The sequence below is a fragment of the Salvelinus sp. IW2-2015 genome, unplaced genomic scaffold (assembly GCF_002910315.2).
Source record: "Salvelinus sp. IW2-2015 unplaced genomic scaffold, ASM291031v2 Un_scaffold2367, whole genome shotgun sequence".
In the NCBI taxonomy this organism is placed as follows: domain Eukaryota; kingdom Metazoa; phylum Chordata; class Actinopteri; order Salmoniformes; family Salmonidae; genus Salvelinus; species Salvelinus sp. IW2-2015.
Genome location: NW_019943692.1, coordinates 18,708 through 28,707, shown reverse-complemented (window position 1 = coordinate 28,707; position 10,000 = coordinate 18,708).

Here is a 10,000-nt window from a genome sequence, read left to right as displayed (position 1 = left end):
CGTTACCCATCGCTCCACAAAATCCGCAGCTAGGTGAAATGGTGGGTGGTAAGAGGTAGAGGGTAGAAGGGAAGGGGAAATGGGGTTAAAGGAATCTGTTCGAGGAAAGAAGAGAGTGAATAGAGAGAGAGATACAGTGCCTTGCAAAATAATTAATCCCCATTGGCATTTTTCCTATTTTGTTGCATTACAACTTGTAATTTAAACATATTTTTATTTGGATTTCATGTAATGGACATACAAAAAATAGTCCAAATTGGTGAAGTGAAATGAAAAAATATATATAAAAGAAAAACGGAAAAGTGGTCAATGCATACAGTTGAAGTCGGTAGTTTACATACACCTTAGACAAATAGATTTAAATACGTTTTTCACAATTCCTGACATTTAAAAATTCCCTGCCTTAGGTCAGTTAGGATCACCACTTTATTTTAAGAATGTGAAATGTCAGAATAATAGTAGAGAGAATAACTTATTTCAGCTTTTAATACTTTCATCACATTCAAAGTGGGTCAGTTTACATACACTCAATTAGTATTTGGTAGCATTGCCTTGAAATTGTTTAACTTGGGTCAAGTGTTTCGGATAGCCTTCCACAAGCTTCCCACAATAAGTTGGGTGAATTTTGGCCCATTCCTCCTGACAGAGCTGTTGAAACTGAGTCAGGTTTGTAGGCCTCCTGGCTCGCACACACATTTTCAGTTCTGCCCACAAATTTCCTATACGATTGAGGTCAGGGCTTTGTGATGGCCACTCCAATACCTTGACTTTGCTGTCCTTAAGCCATTTTGCCACAACTTTGGAAGTATGCTTGGGGTCATTGCCCAATTGGAAGACCCATTTGTGACCAAGCTGTAACTTCCTAAATGATGTCTTGAGATATTGTTTCAATATATCCACATCATTTTCCGTCCTCATGATGCCATCTATTTTGTGTAGTGCACCAGTCCCTCCTGCAGTAAAGCACCAACCAAAACATGATGCTGCCACCCCCGTGCTTCAAGGTTGGGATGGTGTTCTTCGGCTTGCAAGTCTCCCCCTTTTTCCTCCGAACATAGCGATGGTCATTATGGCCAAACAGTTCTATTTTTGTTTCATCAGACCAGAGGACATTTCTCCAAAAAGTACGATGTTTGTCCCCATGTGCAGTTGCAAACCGTAGTCTGGCTTTTCTACGGCGGTTTTGGAGCAGTGGCTTCTTCCTTGCTGAGCGGCCTTTCAGGTTATGTCAATATAGGACTCATTTTACTGTGGATATAGATACAATTGTACCTGATTCCTCCAGCATCTTCGCAAGGTCCTTTGCTGTTGTTCTGGGATTGATTTGCACTTTTCGCACCAAAGTACGTTCATCTCTAGGAGACAGAACGTGTCTCCTTCCTGAGCAGTATGATGGCTGCGTGGTCCCATGGTGTTTATACTTGCGTACTATTGTTTGTACAGATGAACATGTTACCTTCAGGCGTTTGGAAATTGCTCCCAAGGACGAACCAGACTTGTGGAGGTCTACAATTTTTTTCCTGATGTCTTGGCTGATTTTTTTTAGATTTTCCCATGATGTCAAGCAAAGACGCACTGAGTTTGAAGGTAGGCCTTGAAATACATCCACAGGTACATCTCCAATGGACTCAAATTATGTCAATTAGCCTATCAGAAGCTTCCAAAGCCATGACATCATTTTCTGGAATTTTCCAAGCTGTTTAAAGGCACAGTCCACTTAGTGTATGTAAACTTCTGACCCACTGGAATTGTTATACAGTGATTTATAAGTGAAATAATCTGTTTTTAAACAATTGTTGGAAAAATTACTTGTGTCATGCGCAAAGTAGATGTCCTAACCGACTTGCCAAAACTATAGTTTGTTAACAAGAAATTTGTGGAGTGGTTGAAAAACAAGTTTTAATGATTCCAACCTAAGTGTATGTAAACTCCCGACTTCAACTGTATGTATTCACCCACTTTGCTGTGAAGCCCCTAAATAAGATCTGGTACAACCAATTACCTTCAGAAGTCAAGTAATTCATTAAATAAAGTGCACCTGTGTAAAATCTAAGTGTCACATCACTTCAGTATATCTATACCTGTTCTGAAAGGCCCCAGCGTCTGCAACACCACTAAGCAAGGGGCCACCACCAAGCAAGCCGCACCATGAAGACCAAGGAGCTCTCCAAATAGGTCAGGGACAAAGTTGTGGAGTTGAACAGATCAGGGTTGGGTTTTAAAAAATTATCCAAAACTTTGAACATCCCACAGAACACCGTTAAATCCATTCTAAAAAAATGGAAAGAATATGGCACCACAACAAACCTGCCAAGAGAGTGCCGCCCACCAAATCTCATGGACCAGGCAAGGAGGGCATTAATCAGAGAGGCAACAAAAATTCCAAAGATAACCCTGAAGGAGCTGTAAAGCTCCACAGTGGAGATTGGAGTATCTGTCCATAGGACCACCTTAAGCCGTACACTCCACAGAGCTGGKCTTTACGTAAGAGTGGCCAGAAAAAAACATTGCTTAAAGAAAAAAAATGGTGTTCGCCAAAAGGTATGTGGGAGACTTCCCAAACATATGGAAGAAGGTACTCTGGCCAGATGAGCCTAAAATTGAGCTTTTTGGCCATAAAGGAAAACGCGATGTCTGGCACAAACCCAGCCCCTCTCATCACCCCAAGATCCCCACAGTGAAACATGGCGGTGACAGCATCATGCTGTGGGATGGATGTTTTTCATCGKCAGGGACTGGGAAACTGGTCAGAATTGAACGAATGATGGATAGCGCTAAATACAGGGAAATTGAGACTGGTCTACTACTATTGTCTTCCATGCCATGTGTCTTCTCAGTCATGTTGAGACTGGTCTACTACTATTGTCTTCCATGTCATGTGTCTTCTCAGTTCATGTTGAGACTGGTCTACTACTATTGTTTCCATGTCATGTGTCTTCTAGTCATGTTGAGACTGGTCTCCTACTATTGTCTTCCATGCCATGTGTCTTCTCAGTCATGTTGAGACTGGTCTCCTATACTATTGTCTTCCATGTCATGTGTCTTTCAGTCATGTTGAGACTGGTCTACTACTATTGTCTTCCATGCCATGTGTCTTCTCAGTCATGTTGAGACTGGTCTCTACTATTGTCTTCCATGTCATGTGTCTTCTCAGTCATGTTGAGACTGGTCTACTACTATTGTCTTCCATGTCATGTGTCTTCTCAGTCATGTTGAGACTGGTCTACTACTATTGTCTTCCATGTCATGTGTCTTCTCAGTCTGTTGAGACTGGTCTACTACTATTGTCTTCCATGCCATGTGTCTTCTCAGTCATGTTGAGACTGGTCTCCTACTATTGTCTTCCATGTCATGTGTCTTCTCAGTCATGTTGAGACTGGTCTACTACTATTGTCTTCCATGTCATGTGTCTTCTCAGTCATGTTGAGACTGGTCTACTACTATTGTCTTCCATGCCATGTGTCTTCTCAGTCATGTTGAGACTTGTCTACTACTATTGTCTTCCATGCCATGTGTCTTCTCAGTCATGTTGAGACTGGTCTACTACTATTGTCTTCCATGCCATGTGTCTTCTCAGTCATGTTGAGACTGGTCTACTACTATTGCTTTAATGTATTATTATTATCATTAATATTGTTGTCGTTTTTTTGATGCCTTATTGCTGTTGGTCCCAACATTTTTTTTATATGTATACTTTGACAATGTAGTAATTTAACTTGCATGTCAATAAAGTCTACTGAATTGAATTGATTTGATAGTGAGAGAAGACGAGAGAGAGAGAGAGAGAGAGAGAGAGAGAGAGAGAGAGAGAGAGAGAGAGAGAGAGAGAGAGAGAGAGAGAGAGAGAGAGAGAGAGAGGAGAGAGAGAGAGAGAGAGAGAGAGAGAGAGAGAGAGAGCGAGAGAGAGAGAGAGAGAGAGAGAGAGAGAGAGAGAGAGAGAGAGAGAAACACAGTGAAATGAAGAGGAGAGTGGTTGAAGATGGGAGCAGTGCGGTTGAGGAAATGGTTTTTCAGTTGGTGCATTAGCAATCACTTACGATATTTATACAGCCTCTGTGATGGGCATTTTACACGTGTTTGTCTTAAAACTAATTTCTGTGTTCTATTCATGTGCTGTTCTAATAACCAATTTCTAGATTTGGACAACACATCCCTTAAATGATGGTTATGGTGGAAAGGTTGGTGGGAAATTGTTGGTAATCAAAGAGTGCTTCTATGAATGCTTTCAAAACAAGGGATGACACATACGTTTGGCTGTTCACAAATTAAATGTGTGATGGATTGGAGGGAGAAGAAACTCTATTGCTCATATTCAGTTGGTTCATGGACCTCAGGAGTTAAGGCGGAATAGCTGAACCCAGATCAGTACTTTGATGTTCATCTTCTAGCCCGGTGGTAAACCCCTCCCACTCTCTCTTAACCTGTGTCCATTTCTCTCTCTCACTCTCTCCCACTAGTCTACATACTGTATCTCTTCACCCTTTCCCTCTCATTCCTCTCGAACACTACCCCTCAGTTCTCTATCCCTCTCATTCCTCTTCAACATTATCCCTCACTTCTCTCGCCCACTCGTTCCTCTTGAACACTACCCACCCCTCACCCCTCACTTTTCTCTCCATCTCTCCTCTGCACTCATTCAAATGAATGTTTCATCAATGAACTCCCCTTCCTCTTCTCTTCCTCCTTTTTATAATTGATGTCTTCTTTCAAAGTGGAGATCAATAAGACAGACTGGGTAGTGGAGCCTTACGTCAGCTCTACCATACCATAGCAAGTGTTTCAAACCAAGGCTTGGCCCCAGCCTCAGCGGAGCTCAGCCATACTTTACTTTGGCTCTCAAACCTACAGTACATAGCACCTGGCTCTGTCCTTACCTGGCTCTGTCCCTACCTGGCTCTGTCCCTACCTGGCTCTGCTCTATCCTGACACTCTTAAACCTAGCTATCCTGGCCGTATTTGAAGATTAGTTTTACTGTTTACTGGCTCCATCAAGCTTAGGGCTCCTGAACCGATCAGCACTTTAGCTCAGCTCTATCCTGGATCTCTGAAACATGCAACTCTTGCCACTAGCCTCAACTTTACTCTATCCTGACCTTGACATTATTCATTATTCTACCCTTTTAAGTTTCTGTACCCTGCCACACACACACGCTCAGCTCAAAAGCACTACTCTCTCAATACACGTTCCTTTGCATTTTCTCCCCTCGCTCTCTCTACTCAAAGGAATGTGACACAAACACAAAGCAAAGTCATCACAAATCCTTTTTCAAGAAAATGATAGACGCAATCACAGTGCAATAATTACAAAGTACAAAGCTCAAAGATTCTTTATCAGATCCTAACTACAACAAGTTTGGCGTACCACAGTGTTAGGCCAGAGAGAGACAAAGAGAGAGAGAGAGATGCAAGGAGAGAGAGATGCAGAGAGAGAGATATGCAGACCGAGAGATAGATGCAGAGAGACAGAAGGGGAGCAGAGAGAGAGAGAAGGGGCAGAGAGAGACAGAGATGCAGAGAGAGATGTGTGGCAGAGAGACAGAGATGCAGAGAGAGAAGGGAAAGAGAGAGAGATGCAGAGAGAGAGAAGAGGTAGATAGAGAGAAAGATGCAGAGAGAGAAGGGGCAGATAGAGACAGAGATGCAGACAGAAAGAGAGAATGAGAATGAGAGAGATAAAAGAAAGAGAGAACAAAAGAACATGAAAAGGAGAAAATAGAATGCAATAGACCTAAAAGATCCTTCGCTCCATTCTGGCCTGACGTCAGACTTGATGGATGGTTCCCTATGTGTGGTCCAGTGAGTGAAGAACCCTCTCTTAAATACATAGGATGGAATGGAGCTGGGGAGATGAAATAGTGAGAAGAAGATGGGATAGAGGGATGGGCTGGGTGTATGGGAAAGGGACGGAGTGGAGAGGTGATCTATGTATTTGAAAGGAGGTCTGGAGAGATACAGTAGGATATGTATTAGAGAGGAGCTGTGGAGTTGATAGATGGATGAAAAATAGTAAAATAAAAGGGAACAGGAGCATGTCGGGGTCTAGAGAGCAGAGAGAGGCTGGAAGTGGGTGAGGTGGATTTATGGAAGAGGTGTGTGTGGGGTAGAGCGGGAGAGTGGGATAGATGTATTTGAAGGGGGGGTGAGAAAGTGGATAGATGAGCTGAGAGAGCCTGCTCCATCTGTGATCTGTTCTGTCTGTTTGTGTCTGTCTGTGTGTGTGTGTGTGTGTGTGTGTGTGTTGTGTTGTGTGTGTGTTGTGTGTGTGTGTGTGTGTGTGTGTGTGCGTGCGTGCGTGCGTGCGTGCGTGCGTGCGTGCGTGCGTGCGTGCCGTGCGTGCGTGCGTGCGTCGTGCGTGCGTGCGTGGTGTGTGCGTGTGCGTGTGTGTGTCATGTACCAGCTATGCTCGGTCTGGACAAACTGGTGTGTCCAGACCGAGCATAGTGTGTCTTTGTTGTGAACTGTATGTGAATACATTTCCTGATTCTGTTTGACTCTCTGGGCTTATCTCTGTATGTGAATTGCACGCTTCCATGGGTGTGTTTTCTTTGTATTTCTCTCCCCAGTCTCTCTCTCCCTCACTCTCCTTTCTTCCCTCCTTCCCCCTCTCTTTCTCTTCTTCCCACTCATTTTCTCCTTTTATGTCTATACCCATCCCTCCCTCCTTCCCTTTCTCCTATCTATCTATCTATCTATCTATCTAATCTATCTATTCTATCTATCTATCTATCTATCTATCTATCTATCTATCTATCTACATCTACAATCTTTATCTTCTATCTCCTTTCTCTCTCTCTCTCTCTCTCTCTCTCTCTCTCTCTCTCTCTTCTCTCTCTCTCCTCTCTCTCTCTCTCTCTCTCTCTCTCTCCTCGTCTCTCTCGTCTCTCTCTCTCTCTCTCTCTCCTCTTTCTCAGTATGTGTTTATGGTGTAGAGGGAATGGTGCTGGCGTGTTGATGAGGCAGCCTTTATTTACTCAGCTAGTCGCCATCGTGGACTGCATCCAGCACTGATGAATGGACCCAGAGGAGAGGGATGAGTAGAGAGGAATGAAGGGAGGAAGAGAGGGGATGAGTAGGGAGGGAGTAATGAGGGAAAAGGGGAGGGTGAGAGGGGAGAAGTAGAGAGGAGAGAGGGTGATGAATAAGTAAGACAAGGAAGAATGAGGGAAAATTGAGAAAAGAGAAAGGGATATATACATAAAAATATAAAAATAGGGAGAATGGATTCATGGAAAGAGAAAGGTAACGAAGATAGGTTAAGAGAGATAACTTAAGAGAGAAAGGGGGAGGGGAGAGGGGTGTAATCTCCAAGGAACACTATCATAATTGTCACATTTGATCAGCAGGACTCTAGTTAAGTTCATGGACCACTGCCTTTCCCCAACCTCCCACACACAGAGACAGAAACACACACCACACACACCACTCAAACAAACACATACAAACACACACACAGCACAACACAAAGAGGAAGAAGCAGTTCAGAGTAATCATTTATATGTGTTGTGCTGGATTCCACCTTGCCAAAAACATTCCCCAAAGCACCAGCTCTGTCGTCTACCTTAATTGAAACAAGGAAGAGGACCAATTACAGAGAGGATTGGGTGAGAAAATAATGAGAAAAGAGAGAGAGAGAGCAGAGAGAGAGGCTCAATGAAAATAAAAAGAGAGGGTGTGTGAAATGAGAGGGGGATTGAGACAATACATGCATAAAGTAGTTGTTCTTAGGTTTGTTCGAATTGATTGAGTTGATAGAGTTGTTATAGTTGTCAGAGTTTATATACAATAGTTTATATAGTTGTTAGAGTTGATAGAGTTGGTAGAGTTGTTTAGTTATCAGAGTTTATATACAGTAGTTTATATAGTTGTTAGAGTTGATAGAGTTGGTAGAGTTGTTATGTTATCAGAGTTTATATACAGTAGTTTATATAGTTGTTAGAGTTGATCAGAGTTCATAGAGTTCTTAGAGTTTATATAATTTGATAGAGTTCTTAGAGTTGATAAAGCTCATAGAGTTTATATAATTGATAGAGTTCTTAGAGTTGATAAAGCGCTTAGAGTTTATATAATTGATAGAGTTCTTAGAGTTGATAAAGCTCTTAGAGTTTATATAATTGATAGAGTTCTTAGAGTTGATAAAGCTCTTAGAGTTTAATATAATTGATAGAGTTCTTAGAGTTGATAAAGCGGTTAGAGTTTATATAATTGATAGAGTTCTTAGAGTTGATAAAGCTCATAGAGTTTATATAATTGATAGAGTTCTTAGAGTTGATAAAGCTCTTAGAGTTTATAATAATTGATAGAGTTCTTAGAGTTGATAAAGCGCTTAGAGTTTATATATTGATAGAGTTCTTAGAGTTGATAAAGCTCTTAGAGTTTATATAATTGATAGAGTTCTTAGAGTTGATAAAGCTCTTAGAGTTTATATAATTGATAGAGTTTTAGAGTTTTTAGAGGTTGATAAAGCTCTTAGTGTTCATATAATTGATAGAGTTCTTAGAGTTCTTACAGTTGATTAAGTTCTTAGAGCTGTTGAGATTTAGAGTTGATAGAGTTGATAAAGTTAATGGAGTTCTTAGATGTGTTAGAGTTTATAAAGATCTTAGAGTTCTTAGAGTTTATAGAGTTGTTAGAGTTGATAGAGTTCTTAGATTTGTTAGAGTTGTTATAAAGATCTTAGAGTTCTTAGATTTGTTAGAGTGATAAATATCTTACAGTTGTTAGAGTTGTTAGAGTTGATAGAGTTGATAGAGTTGTTAGAGTTGTTGAGTTGATAGAGTTGTTAGAGTTGATCATTTTAATAGAGTTACTGGAGTTCTTAGAGCTGACAGAGTTGTTAGAGTTCGCAAAGTTCTTAAGAGTTCTTAGAGTTTGTTGGAATTGATAGAGTTGATTAAGTTTTTTGAGTTGATAGAGTTGTAAGTGTTAATAGAGTTGACAGAGTTGATAGAGTTGACAGATTTCACAGAGTTGTTAGAGTTGATAGAGTTGATAGAGTTTGATAGAGTTGTTAGAGTTCATAAAGTTGTTAGAGTTCATAGAGTTTATCATTTTTATAGAGTTGTTAGAGTTGTTATAGTTGATAGAGATCTTAGAGTTCATCGAGTTGAAAGAGTTGAAAGAGTTGATAGAGTTCTTAGAATTCTTAGAGTTCTTAGAGTTGGTAAAGTTTTTAGAGTTGAAAGAGTTCTTAGATTTGTTAGTGTTGATAAGTTCTTGGAGTTCTGAGAGTTGATAAAGATCTTTGAGTTTTAGAGTTGATATAGTTGATAAAGTTGATAGAGTTGTTAGAGTTGAATGGATTTAAGAGTGATAGAGTTTGTAAAGTTGTTACAGTTGATTGAGTTGTTCGATTTTATATAGTTGTTAGAGTTGTTAGAGTTGATAGAGTTCTTCGATTTTGATTGTTTTGATAAAGATCTTACAGTTCTTACAGTTCTTACTGTTGTTCGAGTTGTTAGAGTTGATAGAGTTGATAGAGTTGATATAGTTGATATAGTTTGATAGAGTTGTTAGAGTTGTTAGAGTTGATAGAGTTGATAGAGTTGATATAGTGTGATAAGTTGTTAGAGTTGATATATTGATAGGTTGATAAGTTGATAGAGTTGATATAGTTGATATAGTTGATAGTTGGATAGAGTTGATAATAGTTGATATAGTTGATATAGTTGATTAGAGTTGAATAGTTGATGAGTTGATATAGTTGTATAGTTGATATAGTTGATAAGTTGGATATAGTTTGATAGAGTTTTTAGAGTTGATATAGTTGATATAGTTGATATAGTTGAATAGAGTTGTATAGAGTTGATACGAGTTGATAGAGTTGATAAGTTGATAGAGTTGATAGAAGTTGTAGAGTTGATATAGTTGATAGAGTTGATATAGTTGATAGAAGTTGTTGAGTTGATAGATTGAAGTGATAGAGTTGATAGAGTTGATAGAGTTGATAGAGTTGATAGAGTTGATTAGTTATAGGTTTAGAGTTGTGAGTTGAATATAGTTG